The sequence below is a fragment of the Hevea brasiliensis genome, chromosome 5 (assembly GCF_030052815.1).
Source record: "Hevea brasiliensis isolate MT/VB/25A 57/8 chromosome 5, ASM3005281v1, whole genome shotgun sequence".
Lineage (NCBI taxonomy): Eukaryota > Viridiplantae > Streptophyta > Magnoliopsida > Malpighiales > Euphorbiaceae > Hevea > Hevea brasiliensis.
Window position 1 is genome coordinate 43,895,326 of NC_079497.1, and position 17,428 is coordinate 43,912,753.

The 17,428-nt window shown below is 35.8% G+C and overlaps 1 non-coding gene across 1 annotated transcript; it reads left to right on the top strand.

Annotated features, from left to right (window-relative positions):
• Positions 1 to 9,437: 9,437 nt before the first annotated feature.
• Positions 9,438 to 9,544, top strand: LOC131180428 (small nucleolar RNA R71). Its single transcript, XR_009149202.1, has one exon. It is a non-coding gene; the product is annotated as a small nucleolar RNA R71 (small nucleolar RNA).
• The last annotated feature ends 7,884 nt before the right edge of the window (positions 9,545 to 17,428 follow it).

Sequence of the window (17,428 nt, forward strand, 5' to 3'; positions counted from 1 at the left end):
TTTGTGATGGAAGCTTTCCAGAACCTTGAGCTTCCAGCTTACTCACAGATGAGGCTAACTAACCAATCTGCCTCTCTATGTTTTGAATGCTATTTCTAGTCTCCTGTTGAAATTGTTATGTATTGTTAGCCAAAGCCTTAACAATTTCATCAAGTGACATACCTTGATTTGAGGGAGGTGGAGGTGGAGGTGGAGGTGGTTGATTCACTTGTGGTTTTTGTTGCTGGTATCGCTTTTGCACCGGTTGATTCCCATAACTCAAATTAGGATGATCTCGCCATCCTGGATTATAAGTATTAGAAAAGGAGCATACTTGCGTTGTGGCTATCCATAATGTCCTACTACATTAGCATGTTGCATTGATTCATCCTCTTGTAACGTAAGACACATGTCAGTAGCATGACCTGAACCTAAACAAATTCCACATACCTTCACAGTTTGCATGTACCCTACAGCTAATTGCCTCACCAAAGAAGTTAAATCAGAAATTTGTTTCTCAAGGTTAGATGTACTTACCTCATCAACCTTCATAGGTATGTGATCCATTATCATTCCAAATTGCTGAGAATTTGCTGCCATGTTAGCAATCAGCCTCCTTGCTTCTTATGGTGTCTTGTCAACCATAGCTCCTCAATTAGCAGCATCTATCATACTGCGGTCCATTGGTAGAAGTCTCTCACAGAAATACTAAATCAAAAGCTGCTCACTTATTTGATGATGGGGATAGCTTGCACACAGTTTCTTAAATCGTTCCCAATACTCATACAAGCTCTCTCCATTGTCTGCCGGATGCCACATATTTCTTTTCTTATGTTGGCAGCACAGGAAGCAGGAAAATACTTCTCCAAAAATATCTACTTCATCCCATTCCATGAGTTGACAGATCCGGAAGGAAGGTAATACAACTAATCCATAGCTATGTCTTTCAGTGAGAAAGGAAAAGCTCGAAGCTTGATTTGATCCTCTGAAACTCCTTGAGGTTTCATGCTGGAACACAAAACATGAAAGTCTTTTAAATGCTTATGTAGATCCTCACCTGCAAGACCATGAAACTTAGGCAACAAATGGATTAGTCCAAATTTCAACTCAAAAGTAACATTTAAAGCAGGGTATTGAATACACAAAGGCTGTTGGTTTAGATCAGGAGCAGCCAACTCTTTCAAAGTTCTAGCAGCCATGGTTTCATTTTCGGAATTTGAATCCAAATCCGAATCTGAACTTAACTCCTTTAGAGATTGTACTCCTCAGATGAACTTAGAATCTGCTTAGCCAATTTTCTCAATTGTTTAGCTATTTTTTCTACTTCTGAACAAAGATCAACTCACCAAATTAAGAAGTTCTTGTCATAAACAAAAAGAAATCAAAGTAAAAATAGAAAAATACCTAAAAATCCTAGAAAATAATCGAATTTGGCCTCAAGGGGGTGGGGCCAAACAATCTTATGGATTGATTGGTCTTGATCAGAATGTCATTTCCTTCAAAATAGGTATGGACCACCCTCATAATTCAACCAAAATTCTTAATGAATAGTACCACCGTAATTTTTTTTTTTCAAAAACCTGAATACAGCAACAACTCACAAACAAAATTAATAACATAATATCCTAATACTAAAAATAAAAAATCCAATAAATTTCAATCCCCAGCAACGACGCCGAAATTCTTGATGGTTGTCTATTCCACCAGAAATTAAATTAAGTGAAATTACCAGTAATGAAATACTTTTTGCAATAAGTGGTAAGTCCAGGTCAAACCCTAGAGACTGAATTACTAAATTTCGTGCACTTGTGTAATGGAAAAAGAAACAAAGGTTGGGGGGGGGGGGGGGTAATTCATAATCCAAAGAAGAAATTGGAAATTAAGAACTAAAATTAAATATGAAACTCTCAAATTAAATAGACTTCAATCCAAGGTAATTTGCATTCCAATGCATTAATTCCATATAGACAAAAGAAATACAATTATATCTTATTGAATACTTAATGTAGATTTACCAAACAGTGAGGTAAACGCCTAACTTTCCTATACTCATCAATTTGAGCCCAGCACTCTTGTTGACTCTAATTATTAATAGAATTGGTATTAAGCAATCCTCATCAAATTAATAATTGCTTTAAGAATAGGAAGTACTTAAGCTAAACAACAATTTATGAAGCATAAATCATTTAATTCACCTTATTGTTTCCTTAAGTTATTATCAAAATCTAGGATCATAATCAATAAAACCTAATTGCTACTCATGTTCAATCTTACACAACAATCACAGATTATGAAGATGAACTAGCAATTGATCACATCAAACAATTAACTAATAGGCCTTTTTAGCAAATCATTCAATATATCAAAGACAATAAAATAAGAAAACAATAGATATTCAAGAAGACACAAATTAAATTAAGAACCTGGTCTCACAAATCATGTAAAAGAACTTAAATCCCTTGAACCGAATTAAAAACTTAGCCACTCATGTTCATGGCTTACAGAAAATTAAAGAAGAAAATTGAAGAAATCTAGAATGTGAATGGAGAACGAAAGTCTGATCCTCCTCTATCGAGCAGCTGCTAAATCCCCTTTTTATTGGTTGCTACCTTTTTTATTTATAACAAATGGCCTAGGGTTAGGTTTAAGAGTCTTTCTCTCTGTCAAAAACTGCAACTGGAGCAAACTTAAGAAACTGATTGTCGACGGATACACAACCCATGTATTACTACATGACCCAAGGCTGTGTAACTTACTGGAGCTGAATGCGTATGTCTTACATTGGCACAGAAGGTTACACGGGTCTCCAGGATTTATACGGGTCAAGTTACATGGCCCGTGTACTTTGTTTCTTCCTCGGTTCTCTGGATTTCTTCTGGCAGAATGTTACACGGGTCTCTAGTTGTGCTTACACGACCCGTGCACTTTATATCAACAACACTTCTCAATGCTTTGACCTTTCCAAGCTTCCTTCCACACTTCTATGCCATGGAACTTAGCAAAACCCCTGGAAAAAAAAATAGAAAGAGTCAGATTAATGCAAATGCTAAAAATTTCTCCATTTAACACAATTATTTCAACAATTCTCTAAACATAAGCATAATAGATAATTATACTTTAATCAATTGAATTAGGCATAAAGATACCCTAGAAACACTAAATGTGATGAGAGTAAAATTAAGAAATTATACACTTATCAATGCCAATTTTCATTATTACTGGCTTATGCCTGCCCGCTAGCCTTGTGCCTGATATGACTGTTGTATACTGGGTAGACATACGGATGTCTAACTAGTATACTCTCGTGTATCCAGTCTTTATAGTTTGTCATAGGTTACTTGGGCACAAATAAAAGCAATAAGCCTTAAATATAAATAAGTACATGAGAAAATCATTAATATAAATTTTATAAGACTGAATATAAGGTATATGCGCAGAAAAGATCCCTATTAGCTTATTTACTTCCAATGTTCTAGAAAATATGTAGAAGATTTTAAATACATGAAAATTGATATTTATTTATAAGGTTATACATGAATTAATTATTTTAAATTGTTTAGTTATTTTTCCTTATTTATACACCACTAAGCATTATGCTTAGCGCGTTGGTTCTTACCACGTGTAGGTACTGGAGAGTAGCAGTAGCTTAGTACGTAGACCGGACTTGGACCAGATCTGCTATAGTGTGAGTTGTCGCCTCATCAGATATTTTTTGTAGGGCTCATGTACATATTAGATTTTGCATTTTGGTATTGTATGTAGTTAAATGATATAAATAATTTTGGATTGTATATGAATTGTAAATTATTGTATATGTAAACTTTATATGAATGAAATGTAATTTATTTTCTTGAAATTAATATGAGTATGATAAATGATATGATGAATGAATAGATTAAAAATGGATATTAATTATTTTAATAAGTAACATGAAACCCACCATGCACTAATAGAATAGAGGGGACTCTGTCTAGGTCTCCATAAGAATTAAAAGGGATAAAAAAAAATATATTTCTACACGTAAGATACTATAATTGAATTAATATTGTACACGACAAGACAGGATAGGGTGCTCCGGCACCGAATGTAGCACACCTTGATCGGCTACACTGTAGACTGGTGAGGGGTGTTACATAAATGGCATGGAGCTTTTTATCTTTTCTTTGCTCGAGCACCGCTCCAACTGCAAAGTCACTCGCATCGCGGAACACCTCGAATGATAGCTCCCAATATGGTGGTTGCATTATTGGTGCTGAGATCAGGGCTTCTTTGATCCTGTTAAAAGAGACAAGGCAATTTTCATCAAAATCAAAGGGAACATATTGACTTAACAGGTTGGCAAGTGGCTTAGCTATTTTAGAAAAATATTTAATGAATCTTCTATAGAACCCTGTTTGTCCCAAAAAGCTTTGCACTCCCTTGACTGATGTTGGTGGTGGCATGTTTTCAATGATCTCAATTTTTGCCTTATCAACCTTAATTCCTCTTTCTAATATCAAATGTCCCAGAACTATACCTTGCTTTGCTATAAAGTAGCATTTTCCCCAATTTAGGACCAGGTTTGATTCTTCGCATCTTTGCAACACCTTAGATAAATTAGCTAGGCAATCATCAAAAGTAGTTCCATAGATAGAAAAATAATCCATAAAAACTTCCATGATATTTTAAATATATTCAGAAAAAAAAATCCATCATGCATCTTTGAAAGGTAGCAGGGGCATTGCAAAGACCAAAAGGCATTCTCCTATATGCAAAGGTTCGATAAGGGCAAGTGAATGTAGTCTTTTCATGGTCTTTTGGGTGAATAGGAATTTGAAAGAATCCCGAGTACCCATCTAGATAACAGAAGTAAGAGTGTTTTGCTAACCTCTCTAACATTTGGTTAATGAAAGGGAGAAGAAAATGGTCTTTTTTGGTGGCACTGTTCAATTTCTTATAGTCTATGCACATGCGCCAATCAGTGACTACCCTAGTAGAGATCAGTTCATTGTTTGCATTTTTGATAATAGTTGTCCCACCCTTCTTAGGAACTACATGTACTGGACTAACCCATTTACTATCAGAAATTGGGTATATGATACTTGCATCTAATAGTTTCAAAATTTCTTTCTTGATTACTTCTTTCATGTTTGGGTTAAGTCTTCTTTGGTGCTCGATAGTGGGTTTATTATTTTCTTCCATAGGTATCCTATGCATGCAAATCGAGGGTTTAATCCCTTTCAGGTCTTCTATTTTATACCCTATGGTCTTCTTATGGGTTTTAAGTTCTCTTAGTAATTTTTGCTTTTCTATCTTAGATAGGCTAGCATTGATTATAATAGGATATTTAGAGTTTAATTCCAGAAATGCATACCTTTGTGAGGAGGGGAGAGGTTTAAGCTCTACCTATTCAGTTGTGCTTTCTGGTTTGTTTTTGATTTATTCCTCCTTCAACTTCTCCATCTCAGAAGCTTGAGCTAAGGCTAGGGGTGGATGAGCTGCTAACTGTTGTGCACGGCTGCTATTTCTGTGTTTTCATTATTCGCTGTGTGGCTGTGCATAATGCATGCTTCAAGAGGATCTTTAGGATGTATCTTATGAAATTCCTCTTCAACTTGTTTGTCAATTATGTTAACCTTGAAGCATTCGTCAGGTTTGAATTTGTGTTTCATTGTGTCGAGCAAGTTGAATTCCACTTATTCTTCTCCTACCTTGAGGGTTAGTCACCCATTTTTTATGTCTATGATTGCTCTGGCGGTTGCCAAGAATGGTCTTCCCAAGATGATATGGATCTGAACATCTTCTTCCATCTTAAGGACAACAAAGTCTACTAGTGTAACAATCAGGCTCTAACCACTAGAGGAATTGTCTGCATTGGCCATAAGCCTCACGGTTTTGTCCCATTGGTGGAATAGAGAACTTTGCAGGAGGTCACCCATCCTAGGATTTCTCTCAAGCGAGCACGCTTAACTCTGGAGTTCTTCCAACTATCCAGGCCATTCTACCAAAAGGCACTTCTAGTGATTAGTTCCCCCATTTTATATATCATTACTTTTTGAACCCAAGACCATTTCCGTGCTTTGCCGATGTGGGATTTGCCTAAGGGACCTTTCTCCCCCCATTTCGGGACTCAACGTCCTCACTGAGGTTTGCCCCACCATCGCTCAAGAGGACACGCGAGCGGCTCTAATACCAATAGTAACGATGAGGCTCCAACCACTGGAGGAATTGTCCGCTTTGGCCATAAGCCTCACGGTTTTGTCCCATAGGAGGAATGGAGAACTTTCCAGGAGGTCACCCATCCTAGGATTTCTCTCAAGCGAGCACGCTTAACCCTGGAGTTCTTCCAATTTTATCATATGTGCGCCTTTTGGTGGAATGGCCTAAAGAGTTGGAAGAACTCCAAGGTTAAACGTGCTCGCTTGAGAGAAATCCTAGGATGGGTGACCTCCTGAAAGTTCTCCATTCCACCTATGGGACAAAATCGTGAGGCTTATGGACAAAGCGAAAAATTCCTCTAGTGGTTGGAGCCCGATCGTTACAATTGGTATCAGAGCCATTCGTGTGTCCTCTTGAGCGATGGTGGGGCAAACCTCAGCGAGGACACTAAGTCCTAAAAGGGGGGGAGAAAGGTCCCTTAGGCAAATGCCACATCGACAAAGCATGGAGATGGTCTTGGGTTGTCCAAAACTAAAATTTTCTAAAATTTGTAAAGCTAACTTGGGATGCATTAGACATGCATGTAATGAGTTTTTGGCAGCAATTGAGATTGGTATTAAGGTATTCTATTTGTGTATTTTCAGTAGAAAAAGAAGTTGGAACGGACAAGGAGAAGTAGGTAACAAGGAAGGAGAATTATTGAAGGTTTGTGCACAACTAACATTTTCTTCGTTTTTAAACTTGTAAATTGCTTGGAATGTGTTTATTTGAATGAGTTTGCTTTGAACAAGTTTACTTTGACTGAAACATGGTTTTTCTCTTGTATTTAAGAAATTTGGGTGTTGCCACCTTTATATGGATATTATGATGAATTTAAATGTGTTTATTGGTTTATAAATGTGATTGTTGCGTGAGAAATTTTTGGAAACTATTTTGTAACCACATTTTAGCGTGACAGTCCCTTTCTGAACTCTCCAGTTGTAAAGGCTACTTGGGGTTGATAATTGGTATTGATTATGTCTCCCATTAATAACATTTAGTGGGGTAAGACTACATGAGTACTCATTAGCTAGCTAGCCCTTCCCTCATTAATAACGGTTAGTGAGGTTGAGATTGCTTTGTCGTGGTGTACAACACGGCACTGATCGTGAAATTTTTTATCATGGCCTAAACTGTGTGTTGATGTTGGCAACACTAATGCTTTATGAATTGTGATTTATGAAGTGTGATTTCTCATTTGAAATGTTATTCTAATAAATGGCCTTTATGGACTTAGAACTATTGTGAAGTTTTCATGCTTAAGAAAAATGTGATTCATTATACTTTGACAAATTGTGTTTTACCTTAAGTTTTAAAGTTATTAGTTGTGCACCACTGAGTGATATACTCAGCGATAGCTTTTTTATGCTGTCGCAGGTAAGGGAAAGGAGAAGGCTACTGAGTGAGAGACTTGGAAGCAGCATTTTGGTATTGATTGTGGGTATTTACGTTAGGTGTAAGCTTGTGATTCCTTTGGATGTATTTTGTACCTATATGTATGGATGCACGAACATTGAGCAGCTTGTATTTAAAAGCATTGCGTTGCTATCACATTTTGAGTTTGTAACTATTTTGTATTTTACTTTGAGACTTATGAAAATGTAACTTTTGCAATATTTAGTCTATCATTATTTCCAATGAATGTTTACATATAATTTTAACTATTCTCATGCAGTCTTCCCAAAAGAATTAACAAGATAAAAAGCCATGATTTGCTTTAAAATCCTTTGTAGCATAACAAATGGGTTATCGGTAGGTGGAGTTCGGTAATTCCTTAAGTATGCTACGAGAACATGTCATGCCTTACAAGGGATAAGGTGTGACAACTAGAATGAAAAATTTGCCCCACTTTGATGGGGATGTTCTCAAGTATGCCCACATGATATTTAACAGATCGATCAGCCAAATTACAGTGAAATTATCGTGGGCTTCAATTCTCCAATCTCCAGCTTTTGACATATTGATAGAGACATTAAACTCACACTTGCCCTAAGATTGTAGAGGGCCTTATCTATTTTCTTGTTGTCAATGAGGCAAGGTATGGAGAAGCTTCCTGGATCTCTCAACTTTGGAGGAGTTTGTTTTGCAGTATGGCACTGCATTCCTCTGTTAGAGCAACTGTCTCATAGTCTTCCAATTTTCTTTTCTTTGACATAATTTCCTTAAGAAATATGGCATAGGATGGCATATGAGAGAGTGCTTCAGTGAAGGGAATGTTGATATAAAGTTTCTATAAAACTTCTAAAAACTTTTCAAACTGCTTATCTAATTTGGCTTTCTAAAATCTCTAAGGAAAAGGTAGGGGAGGCTGGTATGGCTCTGGTAACTTCTTTCTCTTCTCTGCTTCCTCTTCCTGATCTTTCTTGGTTTCTTTCTCCTTTTTCTCTGCTTGGCTTTCAGATTTTTCTAAGGTTTCCTCTGTCGGTTCTTCCTTTGGTTGTACTAGAGTTCTCCCACTTCTCAATGTAACTGCCTTACAATGCTCCCTTGGGTTCATCTATAGTTGACTAGGCAGTTTACCAGCAGCCTTACTTGAAGAACTTGCTTGCTGAGCAATTTGATTCTCTAGCATATTGTTATGGGCAGCAAGTTGGTCCATTATGGAAGTTAGCTGTTTAATCAATTCATTCTGTTGTTGTTGAGCTACTAGGAAACCTTCCATCATGGATTCCATGGTCATCTTTGGTTCAGGTTGCTGAGGTTGAGGAGGCGGTGGTGGCTGTGCAAAGTTTTCGCCTCTGTTCTGAAATCCAAGAGGTGCAGGTGGTTTGTACCCCTGTTGTTTGTTTAGTGGCTGATTCTATTAGTTTGACCATGAGATGTTTGGGTGGTTCCTCCATCCAGGGTTGTAAGTGTTTAAATATAGTTTATTGGGCTACCTCTGGTTGAAGTTTCCCCCGTTATTGAGATAGTTCATTTGTTCTATGGAGGGTTCATTGAAGCTATTGAATTCTGAGGTTATATATCCTCCTTTATAGTCATCGAAATGCTGGTTGCTTGTACCAACTACGTTGGCTTGCATTCTGTCGAGTCTTTTTGTGAGATGATCAAATTGAGTATTTATCATGCTTAGGGCGTCCACTTCCAGGATCCCTACCATTCTTCTTGCGATTCCTCTTTCATTTGACCACTCATAATTATGATATGTGACCCTCTATAGAAGTTCAAGTGCTTGTGTCACTGTTTTTTCCATTAGGTCACCTTCTGTAGCCGAATCTACTATCCTCCTTGTAGAGGGCAGTAACCCATTATAGAAATTTTGTACTAGTATCCAATCCTCTATGCCATGGTGTGGACATTCCCTCTGCAAGTCCTTATATCTTTCCCATGCGTTATAGAGTGATTCATCTTCCATTTGTTTGAAGGTGTTGAGCTCAAGCCTCAGTCTTGCAGTCTTTACAGGTGGGAAATACCTTGCTAGAAAAGGTTGTGAGAGGTTTTCTAAAGTGGTGAATGTTCCAGCTGGTTGAGATAGTAACCACTTCCTTACTCTGTCTCGAAGGGAGAATGGGAATGCTCTGAGTTTTATGGCTTGATCAGACACTCCATTCATCTTAAACGTGTCACATAGGGCAAGAAGGCACTGGAGGTGATAGTGTGGATTTTCTGTTGGTGAACCTCCAAACTGGGTTTGTTGAATCATTTGAAGCCATGCTGGCTTTAACTCAAAGTTGTTGGCTTCCACTATGGGTCTTGTGACACTTGGCTAAAATCCTTAGACAGATGGAGCTCCCTAGTCTCTCAAGAGTCTTGGCCTGTCATTATTATTGGCCATGGTTGGAATTTCAGGATTTTCTTGATCGTGCTCTTGAAGTTTCCTTTCCCTCCTGATGGCTCTCAAAGTTCTATCTATTTTGGGATCACATTCCAATATTTCTTCTTTTGGCCTTGTTCTGGTCATATACCATGTAACACCCCTAAGTTCGGTAGTGCGTTCTACCGTTCTGGTGACCAGTGTTGTCCGGACAGCTAGGATGCCTAGAACTACACTTTGATACATAAAATAATGAAATACAAGAAAAGAAAATACAATAAAAACAAAGGAAAAATAATAGCAAAGAAAGGTAACCAAGTTAAGCGAGCCAAGAACCCTAGCGATGGGTGACCGCACCGGGAAGTCACGGCGTGGACCGTTGACTAGCTCCGGATCATGGGAACCCTGGAAAATATTTTTAGGACTTAAAGAGACATCAATTGAAGTATAAATATCATTAGAAATATCAAAGAAAAATTAAACAATTAGTACAAGGAAAAGTGAGAAATCGAAAAATAGACAAAACCCGGTGTTACTGAAAAATCGGGAATGCAACCCGAACAGGGAAATTATGGTCAATCGACATCCTAAATTGTCTTTTGACCTAAATTTCCATTAAAAATAAATAATATTACACTTGGAAAATATAATGAAAAATTAATTTGGTGGTACCTAAAGTAAATAGCAAAAATTATGGGTTTAATGTGGAATAAATGAAAGTTAAACATATAATATGATTAATTTGTGTAAGTGGACCACTAAGGAATAAACTAAACACTAAATGGGTAGGTGTACAGCTATTACACAATCTGCAATTTCATTTTTCTCCAACTCCTCCATCCATGCGGAAATGAAGAAATGGGAAACCTCCATTGCCGTGTTGCATAAAGCTTCATCCACTCCTTCATTTTACCTCTAAACACCTAGGTAGCTTCATTAAAAATTATCCCCACTTCACAAGGAAGAAGTAGATACCAATATTAAGAAGTTTTAGTGAAGATTAAGCAAGTCCCAACAATAGGTAAGTTTGAGTTTTTGAATATTTCTTTGTTAAAGTTTGAAAACATGTTATGGGTGTTTACTTTGTGAAGAAATTTTTAAGTTTTGAGGAGTTATTGATATATCCAGTTTGGACAGCCATGGAGTTGTATATTTGATGATTTATTCTTACATATATTTGATGGGAAATTATGTTGAGTAGGGTGATTAATGTCCTAGTAAGTTATTTCCATGTATATGTGGTGATTGTGCAATTGGGATTGAAGTTGACGAAATTATGGACACTTTGGCAATGTGAAGCATTTTGGCAGCCTTGAGGCTTCTTGATGAGTGCTTAAATTCATGAAGATATTGGGTAAATTGTGACAATGAGGATTGATGAATATGTATGTAAATTGGTTGTGGAAATTGTATGTAACAATTAGGAGTGTTTATGTGTATTTATGGTTGTATTTGGACTTTGTGAATTAGAGTTTCATTTGGTGTATTGAAGATATTTGTATTCTGCCCAAAGTGACTTTAAAGTGAAGTGATATATGGTTTTGGTAATGTACCAAAACAGAATTGGTAAGAGAAGTGGACTTGTAGCAAGGTAAATGTCTAATGGATAGATGTATAAGCAATGTAATTAAGGACAGTATGCATTTCAGCCTATAACTCTAAATGTGTAACTCCAATTGGTATGAGACCAATTGGAGGTGAAACTAGGCACAAAATGTGCCAAGTTTTATGAAGGAAACATACCAAAATTATGCTTGCAAGGTAGCTTGAAAAATGACCAAATTCGGATTAAGTGCAAGTGAGGCCTGAAAACAGACCATTTGGGCAACAGTTAGTGTTTCGCCCATAACTCACTCAAAACAGGTCCAATTGACCTGAAATTTTAACCATGAATAGTTAAGACCCATATCTACAAGTCTTATGAAGACACCAAAGCCCAGAAATGGCCATAACCAAGTCAAACAGCTTACACAAGTTCGGGTCCAAAAACTGGCCGAACCAAAATTGACCAAAATTGACCTAAAATGACCAAATTTGATGCCATTTGACCAGCAATAGTAAAATGACCATAACTTGGTCTACATAACTCAGAATGACCTGAAATTTTGCCCCATGTTCCATAAGACATAGATCTACAAGTTTTTAGTTTTGACCGAAACCTGAAAACCGAGGGAACTAGGTCGTCCGGCTAGGTCAAACTAGTATCCCGGAATCCAACAAGTTGCAATAAAATGCACTAAACAAGGAAATGAAATTGGTAACATGTACCAACCCTAAACGACTATCGAATGTGACATATTAGTAACACTAAAACCTAAATTACCTAGAACGCATCGAGGGTCGATATATTAGGTGATTATAGCTTTCATTGAATTACTTATCCAGCATTATCGATAGAGACAGTTTAATTTAGTACTAAAACACTTCAAATTGTGTTTCTCAGTTAGTAAAGAATCAGGGAAAGGGAAGGAAACACTGAGTCCAGACCAGGAGACAGTTATCAGAGGTTTGTGCACAATAACTATTTCTTTTAAATTTTTCAATTGAAATGAATTATGACTATTTGTACATTATTGTTTTAAATTGTGGAAATGTGTTTGAATGGATAATCATTTCTTGAAAAGCATTGTAAATGATTTGAAACTGTGAGAAATTGTTTGAATGATATTGATGGATACTTATTAATTGAAAAGCATTGGAAATGGTTTGAAACCACAGCTATCATGTATACTGATTGTATTCCTCACTAGCTTGTCTAGTGGGACGAATTGAATTCTCTCTCTGGCTGAAGTGTTGAGGTGTGTGCCTGTTGAGGACGAATTGGATGAGTACTCATATTTTTGCTAGCTCGCTATGTTATTCCTCATTAGTCATCGACTTTTGGGACGAATTGAATACCTCATTAGCCATCGGCTTTTGGAACGAATTGAACTTTGGAACATGATTAAGCTGTGTGTGATTTATTGATTTGTATTATGAGACTATGAAATGGAGTTAAATTCTTATTGACATTCACTGTCTTTTGAATTTAATCATGATTTGATTTATTGAAATTATTGTGATATTGAGAAATGGAGTTTAAATTCTTGTTGACAATTACTGTCTTGAATTTAACTATGGTTTTAAGTATCCACTATTTATTTAACTTATGAATTGAGATTTAAAGTTGTATTTGGTTATTGTTGTGCACCACTGAGACATTGTCTCAGCGATAGCTTTTTATTGCTGTTGCAAGTAGACAGACAGACAGGGCAGCAGACTAGGCTGCTAGTACCTCCAGCGAGAGATTTTCGGGTATAATGAGTATACCACATTTTGCATTTTGTACTGTAATGTATGTTCACTGTATGTACATATTGTTTTTGATTTTGAGCAGTTGTAAATTAAATTTGTACATTGAAGTTGTAAAATAATCATGAGTTATTTTGGCATGTAAAAATTGTATTATATTTCTTGTATCTCAGACTTTGAAAAATCACTGTGGATTTGAGTTGAGAAAAATGTTGTGTTGAGAAATATGTTGGAGATGAGATTTGGAAAAATATTGAAGTGCTTTTTACAGGTTTTCTGAAGAACTGTTTTATCCAAAATACAGATGGCACTCTGCCAAAATTTTTACAGAAATTCCAAATAATTCAAATGTGTTAGTTCTATCACTTCAGTTCAAAAAGGTTTTTAACACCTGTAAATAGTGCTCACCACTGTAAAAGAAGTAAGAAAAGTTTTTAAAATCCCTTGTAGTGTATTTAATGGGTTATCAGTAGACGGAGTTGGTAATTCATTAGATATACTACGGGATCATGTTATGCCTTACAGAGGGGTAGGGTGTGACATGTTTTTAGTGGTATCAGAGCAAAGTTTTTAAATTCTGCTTTCACATGTTACTTGAATAGTCTTTCTTCATAGTACAATTGCTCAACATCATTGTTTGATACATACAGTACATTACATTATAAATATTCACTAACGGGAGGAAATCTCCATGTGTTATTTGTTCAGGAGATCTAAAATCCTCGCATTGACTATGGAAGAGGGTGATCGTTCAGTCGATCAATCTATTGAGGCTGAGGTGCAAGGGGATGCCCCAGGCGTACATAATGTCAGTGGTTCGAACACCACCCTGCGATCGCAGATTTCTGCTCGATTCGCTCGTGGATCATGTCACACCCTACCCCTCTGTAAGGCATAACATGATCCCATAGTATACCTAATGAATTACCAACTCCGTCTACTGATAATCCATTAAATACGCTACAAGGGATTTTAAAAACTTTTCTTACTTCTTTTATAGTGGTGAGCACTATTTACAGGTGTTAAAAACCTTTTTGAACTGAAGTGATAGAACTAACACATTTTAATTATTTGGAGTTTCTGTAAAAATTTTGGCAGAGTGCCATCTGTATTTTGGATAAAACAGTTCTTCAGAAAACCTGTAAAAAGCACTTCAATAGATTTCCAAATCTCAACTCCAACATATTTCTCAACACAACACATTTCTCAACTCAAATTCATAGTGATTTTTCAAAGACTGAGATAAAAGAAATATAATACAATTTTTACAAGCCAAAGTAACTCATAATTATTTTACAACTTCAATGTACAATTTTTATTTACAACTGCTCAAAACCAACAACAATATGTACATACGGTGAACATACATTACATTACAAAATACAAAATATTGGTATACTCATTATACCCGGTAGTCTCTCGCTGGAGGTACTAGCAGCCTAGTCTGCTGCCCTGTCTGTTTGTCTACCTGCGACAGCAATAAAAAGCTATCGCTGAGACAATGTCTCAGTGGTGCACAACATTAATCAAATACAATTTAAATCACAATTCATAAATCATATAAATAGTGGATACTTAAAACCATAGTCAAATTCAAGACAATAATGTCATAAGGAATTTAGCACAATATTACAATAAATCTCAGTAATCAAAACATAGCTAAATTCAAAAGACAGTGAATGTCAATAAGAATTTAAACTCATTTTACAATCTTACAATATGCATTAATAAATCACACACAGCTTAATCATGTTCCAAAGTTCAATTCGTCCCAAAAGCCGATGGCTAATGAGGTATTCAATGTTAGTAGTATGCCCTAGAGCATATCATTTAGTATGTATCTTGTACATATTTTATTAATAAAAGGCATTTCCACTTTTCCGTTTACATAATATATTTATGTGTAATAGAAAAGGTCCATTGATATTTTGTTAGAAATATTATTCTTAAGTTGTTAAGAATATGAGTGACAATATTTCTAGCACAAAGTATCATAAATAGGTTCACAATCGAGGATACTTCATAATAAGGACATGACTTATCCAGAAAGATTGTATTCATGTTTGTTCCCAAGTTATTTATATGAGATATAAATAAGATGGAATGGTGAGTCTCATGCCATATAACAAACTTGATAGGCACTTATAAATGATAAGTAGGCCGAATCAGTGACACTTATGACAAGCACATGGAGTTTACTCTTGTCAATGTTTTGTCATAAATCATATAAGTGCATATAATCTTTAGACCTGAGATAGCACAGTTATCTTGTATATAGGTAGTTTGAGTTTGATACTGCTTTCATACTTGTACTATGTATGGGTATATGGGCATGTGTTGGCTCCTGCTCGTTATATATGGAGGTAGGTGTTGATCAAGATGGAATCTGTTCCTCTAAGTAAATAGCGTTAACATCCTAGGTTCATTTCATTGTGCTGGATGTGTCAAGTTCCTGGCCAGACAGATAGATTTATTGAAAGAGTTTACGATGAGAAAAATCTTTTAATCAAGAACTGGAATTAAAAGAGAACATAATATTCATAGCAAATGGAGTTTGACATAAACCATGACTCCAGCTTGAGTTGGGATTTTGTAACAGAGAGATTCTAGTGCATGGTAACATATGATTATAGGTTCATTTAAGGTAAATCTTATTACTAATTGGGTGGCCATGGCATGCTATGCTAGGTGTTAACCATGGTCTATGAGGTTCATAAAATGATTTAGAGAAATCATTTATGGTAAGAAAGAGTTCTGATGATATTAAGAGTTGATATCATGTCTCATTGCCAATTAGTGATGAGCCTAGTAAGTCACACACATACACAAGTTATCACCTATTTAAATATGATTTGATTAATTAATTAAAGAGTTTAATTGATTAATTAAATAGATTTGGTTTGTAATTAAATTGCAAAGTCCCTAGCATGACTTGAAACCAAATCTAGATTATTGGATGTGTAGTATAAATTAAATTTATATTTAAAGTGTTTAAATATGAATTTAATTGATGAGAAATTAATTAATAGAGATTAATTAATTAATTTATATTTGATATAAATTAATTAGAAGAAGAAAATAATTATTTTGGGTTGAGAACTCAAAATTAAGACACAGGGGCATTTTGGTCATTTCACAGTATGACACGTGGCACCATGAGATGGTGACACATGGCATAACACATAAGCTTGCCAAATGTTTTTTAATCATGTAAGATGATTAAAATCAAGATTAAATATAGGTTTGACACTTGGCACAATGTGATTGGGTCACTTAAACCTAGAGCTAATCAAAAGGTGACATGTGGCTAGGGTTTAATGTGTTAACCTAGCTATTTAAGTGTGGTTATGAAAAGAAAACATAACTAGCAGCCTCTCCTCTCAATTGTCACGCCACTTTGAGCCTCTCCAGCTATTTCTCTTCATCTCTCATCAATTCAAAGAGATTAGCCATCAATCTCTTGAATTAAGAACACTAGAAATTGTTTCTAGTGTCCTGTTTACATCTTTAATCTCTTAAAAGGCAGAACTTAATTTTCTAATTAATAGAAAAAGCTTTAGAAGCTGTTCAAGGGGCTGCCATAGGTGTTCTTGGTGTGGACAAGCTAGAGGGACAACATCTGGTGTCCTGAAGACGAATCTCAAAGGCGCAGACACGCACATCAAGAGGTTAGTGTAATCGTTCTTGATTTAATCTAGGGTTCTAAAATTAATCTGATTAATTTTAAAATCTTAAATGGCAAATACAGATCCAAAAACATATTAAAAGAGTTTTAATATGTTGTTTATCATTGAAATCAAATAGATAAAAATAAATATTGCATGGTGCATGTGACCCTAGGTGAAAATTTTTGAATTCAATGGTATAAACTTGTGTTTTTCACGCTTCCGCTCCTTCAATTGGTATCAGAGCCACTATATTTGCCATTTAGATTGTTGATTATATAATTAATTGTGTGTTTGATCATGAGATCAAGAGATTCATTGCTGATTGGATCATGAGGTGTGGCGGCACACATGGTGAAGCCACCATTGGTGGCGGCAACAATGGTTCCTTGGGTGGTTCAAGGTTTGGCTTTTAATTCTGCAATTGTTGTATGATCTAAGGCCTATTCTTTGACTAATTAAAGTGTTTAATTAGTTGTTTTAAATCACACAATTAAATTATGATTCAAATCAGAATTTTAAAAATTGTTTGAATGTGATTCAAATCTGAATTTTAAAAGTT